The sequence below is a fragment of the Phodopus roborovskii genome, unplaced genomic scaffold (assembly GCF_943737965.1).
Source record: "Phodopus roborovskii unplaced genomic scaffold, PHOROB, whole genome shotgun sequence".
Classification (NCBI taxonomy): domain Eukaryota; kingdom Metazoa; phylum Chordata; class Mammalia; order Rodentia; family Cricetidae; genus Phodopus; species Phodopus roborovskii.
Window position 1 is genome coordinate 29,226,544 of NW_026126433.1, and position 5,391 is coordinate 29,231,934.

Consider the following 5,391-nt stretch of genomic DNA (forward strand, 5'->3'; position numbering starts at 1 on the left):
CATTTTCTTTGTGTTCTGGTAAAACTGTGCTCTTTCCATTGTATTACATGAAGAGGCATAAGGTGCCAGTCCATTTCTTTATTACTAACTTTATTTTGGTGGTGTGCACTCTTGCACTGTCTTTACCATAAAGCTATGTGCTTTTTTCACTTTTAAATCAATAAGCTATTTCCACCTTAAAATCAAATCAGTGGGATATTACTTGAAGACCATTAGATATTCAATTTCTCAAAACCCTTTTTGAGCAGTGGTTTTATTATAGAATAATGATCTTTACCTGAAGAGTTCCATTATTAGTTGTGGATGGTGCGGTGATTTCCTTCCTCCACTGTGTTTTCTGCATTTTTTAGTTAGTATTGTTCTGAAAACAAGAGATTTCTCTCTCTCTCTCTCTCTCTCTCTCTCTCTCTCTCTCTCTGTATAATTGTTAATTCAAGGACGCTTTAAACACATTTTTGATTTAATAGATTTTAGAAGGCACATTTAAAGTTGTTGCCTGCTTGTTGATTTGCTTGTTTCTGCCCTTAGTTTTATTAGTCATTGCCTTATATGTCAGGGCTTTATTATCAGTGACGTTTATTTCTAATTCTGGCATACAGTGCTTCTTAGTTGCTTCATGTAAACTGGTGATAATAACATGATAGCTAATAGTCGTGATAGCTCACTGGCTCATGGTGAAGATTAAACATGTCAGTGTGAGAAAAACTTAGATTAGGGTTTACATGGTACTCAATAAAAATGTTAATAGTTAATCTTGGCAATTCTATTGTTGTAGCTTTCGGCTCATTGCTTATTTTGCCAGTGTATACTCTTTCTCTTTGGCTCTTGTGTCTTGTACATGGATTTCTAACTTGTCTGGGATGTATAATTCTACTCCATGTCTCTGGTTCATAACTGCCTGTTATATTTATTCCTAAAAAAATCATTTCTGCTTTTAGGAAACTCATATATAACCCTGAAAACATGCCATTTTATGATGATTGTGCTCTTGCCCAATTTGGAATCTCTTCTTTTGTTCAGTAAATTTAATCTACTAATTTTTCATACTACTATTACATGCAGATTTATTTATTTTTTACCATCTTAGCCTATGTTTTCTTTTAGCTATCATTTTTTGCTATCTTCCTCTTCCTACCTCACTTTGGATATCTACCAAGATCTTTAATCACTCTTCACATATCATGTTACCTATCTTCACTAAAACCTTCTCTTTTGGAATTAAGAAATGCTTTCATTGATGAGTTCCATGGAGTTCTGAGGTATTATATGTCCATGGATATCTTTATTTGTTAATTTATTTTAATTTCATTTTTACTTTGTTCTCAAACACAGAGATGATTTGATTAGAGTTTAAAAGAAAAACCCCAAGGCTGGAAAGTTGTAAATCTTAGCAGCTTCCCAGAAGAATGGAGAAGAGAGAGGGGAAAATAAGCCAAGTTATTTGAGTGACGGTGATGAGCCATTTGGAGAACAAGCAATCACATGGTATGAAGGGGGGCTTTAGAGAAGGAGTAAGGAAACCCAAAGTACCATGGAAAGTTTGCATAGAACAGAGCTATAAAAGGAAGTGTGCTTCTCTGAACAATCCAGGAAAGTGGAAAGACCCACGACATGGTTACAGCTCTGCAAGCTCCTGTGCCAAGGGTGGGAGGGAATTCTGGGAAGAAAAGTATATTATCTCATTAAAGGGGTAATTACTTTTTTGTTTTTTTAACATGTCTTAAAGTAAGTCCACCTTCCTAGGGATGCTTGCACTTCCTCAGGGGTAGTCCTTTAGCCCTGTTGTTGACCTACCCAACTGCAGTGCTAGTTCTTCTCTCAGACAGGAGATTCCATTTTCTTGACCATAGGGAAATCATTTTCTCCGTGGCTCTTTCCCAGTATCATTCTGGACTCTGAAGAGGTAATTTCAAAATCACTTAGGAGATGGGCTAAAGTTGGAGAATACATAGGACCATGAAAATCTAGAGATCCAGTTCCAAACTGTTCAGAAGAGTTTAATGCCTTAGTGGAATTTTAATTCCCTCTTCTCTCTCTCTCTCTCTCTCTCTCTCTCTCTCTCTCTCTCTCTCTCAAGACAGGGCCTCTATACTTAGAATTCCTTATGTAGATTTCTTCTATCCTTAACTCTAAAGCCAGAATCATGCGGCTGAAGCTGCTGAGTTCTGCTTGATGGCCCCCTTGTTTGAATACATCTTCACCAGCTTTCTGTTTTCTTTCCCTGTCTAAGCTTGGCTGTCCTTCAACTTGAACTTTAGATCAGGATAGCCTCAAACTCAGAGATCTGACTGCCTCTGCCTTCCTAGTGCTGGGATTAAAGGCAAGTACCATATCTGTCTCTAAACTTTTTTTTAATTTTTTTTCCATAGTCGAGAATTTAGCTGGGTGGAATCATGCCCTGAGGTCACCACTCCCTTTATTAGATTTCTTACTATGTTTCTCTCCTTGAGCAAAGAATTTATCTTTATTCCACTTTCTGGTGCTCTTTTCTCCTCAAAATTTACTTTTTGTAATTTATCCTGCTCAGCTTGCTCCTTTTCATTATAAATCTTCATTAGAGTCACCACTAATATCCACACGACAGATTCAATACTAGGCTGTTTTGAGATTTTTCCTGGCAACAAAATTAATCCAAAACTCTTCACTTTAGCCTCAGGCATATTCCTCTGTCTACCACAGTCTTCTCTCACACCAGTCACCACCATCATGTTCCTAATTTGGCTTCTCTGATTCATGCATTCACTGCTCTACCCCTCCATCTTTCCCACTACTCCATTGAATATTTGTTTGTTGTAGTGGTATTGAAAACTCCAGTGTCAATATATATATATATATATATATATATATATATATATATATATGTGTGTGTGTGTGTGTGTGTGTGTGTGTGTGTATCAAACAGCTTTACACATAAACATTTATTACAATGAGTCATTAGTCTGGTTCAAGGTCTCTGGCCTCTGAGCAACATAAATACTGGACCATTGCTGTTGCTGAGATTCTGGGTGATGTTGTGGCTAGGCAAGGTGTCTGGGAGGTGGGAGGAGGTTCTATGAGAGCTCCTGCATGCTGAACACCTCCCTGCCCTTGATGTCTGCTGCCTTGAGCCTCACAGGCCTTGACTTTTGTGCTTGTAGCCTGTGGGCAGTGCTGCCCAGCACTCTCCATCTCTTGGCAGGGTAAGCAGCACATGCTGCAGCCTCACCAGCTCCATGCTGGTTTCTGGCTGTCAGGCCTAGTGCCAGCCCCATTCAGTTACGACCTGTTTCTGCAGGAGTTCTAGGTCTTAGCACATCTCCCTGCCATTGATGCCAGCAGCTCCACAGCTCATCAGACATGACATTTGTGCTTGCAACCCCCTGACTGAGACTTGGAAGCAAAGGGAATTTGTCATTCTCTGCAGGGTACAACTCTGCCATCTTTCCTTGCAATTTCATAAGCCCACTTTTTAAAAGCATCTACCCATAAGACTTGACCTCCCCCCCCCATAGTAGTTCTGGAGGTATTGTGTGTCCTTCAGACCCCTTTCTGTGTCTGGATCACCTCTGGGAGCTTCCATGAGTCTCTCAGACCCCTCAGAGCTCTGAGGAAGCTGCTACCATCTGTGTTTTCTCCTGTCAGTGATTTTTTTTTTTTTTTTTTTGCCAAGCTGTGACTGTTTATTAACTGACCAGATTACAAAAATACCACAGGAAGTACCTTAGTTCATCCGTCTAATAAGCCTGTTTATCTGGTCTTCCCTGTTGCCAGCATCGCCACCTTCCACAAAGTGAGTGGTCTTTTTCTTCATCCGGCTCCGTGGAGAAGACAGTTTCAAAGGCCTCTCAGGAAGTTGTTGGTTTCCTTGAAGTGTTTCCCTACTGTGTAGATCTCATGGATCAGATCCTCCATGCAGATAATGCCATATTTACCAAGAGATCCAGCAATCAAGGAATTGTCCTTCAAGGCAATTCTCTTCTTATTGATTCTGCCATAGCCACGCTTGTAGATGAGCTCATTTACTGACTTCAGGTTGGGGTACCCCCATGCAATGTATGGTTCCACGATCCTCAGCATGTTAATTGAAGCCTTGTTGAGCTTAACAAAGGTGCCATTGAAAGTCTGACAAAGACAGAGCAGCTGCAACACCTTGTGGACCTTTGGGCTCACACCATTGATGCCTCGGATTTGGATGACGAATGCCAGCTTGGGTTCTGCAGGCACGTAGAAGTTTCCAGCTTTCCTTGCCATCCTAGCCATGGGAATCTCCGTCCGGTACATCTGCCTGTATTCCTTGTGATAATGCTTTGCCGTTTCATAGATGAGCTTCCTCTGTGCCTTCTGGAGGGTCTTCAGTGCAAACTTTTTCCAGAAGTGCTTCACCTTCAGCTCCGAGAAATTCCTTTGCTTTTTCTTAAGGGTCTCTGGCACAGCAGGAACTTTCTTTTTCTTCTCCAGCGTGGCCTCCATGGCTCCTTCCAGTGGAGGGGGGGGGGAATAAAAAAAAAAGAGAGAGCCAGTGATTTGATTTTTATGTCAAAATAATAGAGGGACTGCTTCCCTCAGCTGCAGGTAGGTGCTGACGTGTTGAACTGAGCCAAGGTCATGATGTCTTATATCTGGACAGCATTTTCCTTATCAAGAAGCAAATTGTTAGTGAGAAATAGTTATCTAAACAAAATCTCTATGAATTTAAGTCTAACATCTGGGGGAATGGAATCACTTGAAGTGTTAAAAATACCAATTATTTTAGTCTTTGGTTACAATTTCCTGTTGGGCATTTAAGATCATGCAGGTGACCAAAACTATCATTTAATTTTTTACTTTCAAGGTCAGTGGAGGATCTGATCCATATATTATTTGGTCTTGAGAGGAGCTTCTGGCTCATCTAGACTTTCTTTCAACAGTTGTTCAATCTTTTGCAAAAAAAGTCAAAAGCCTTGCTTGACTGTGGTTTTGCTTGGAATCATTGAGGAAATTTCTGCTTTGTAGACTGAACACTTGATAGAGTCCACCTTGTGGAGTATCCATGGCTTCCCTGAGTAGGAAGACAGGTGAATCATCAGGGCTAGAGGGCATTTGGAGAAATACCTCTGTAGTTCAGGGCACCTAGTAAATTTTAGAGGCCAAGGGGCAATATACTGTTCTTTCCAATCCCCTTGACTGCATTCTGTAGGCAAGCTTTTAAGTATTGAGTAGCCTGATACTTTCACTACCAGGTAATATTTAGATGGGGCTTGAATAAAAATCAAACACTTTAAAATAAATCTTGATTTAGTTGTTCCTTTAAGCTAATAGTTGTAACTATTACTAAGAAATTAATAATTTAAGAGAACTCAATTGATTTAAGTAGAGGTTTGACTACCCTTGTGGGCAGGCTGCATGCCCAGCAGTAGATGACCAACAGAAAAT

General features: G+C 40.2%; 1 pseudogene; it reads right to left on the reverse strand.

Moving 5' to 3' along the window:
• Nucleotides 1-3,637: 3,637 nt before the first annotated feature.
• On the reverse strand, nt 3,638-4,455 carry LOC127223226 (60S ribosomal protein L7-like; annotated as a pseudogene).
• Between the last annotated feature and the right edge of the window lie 936 nt (nt 4,456-5,391).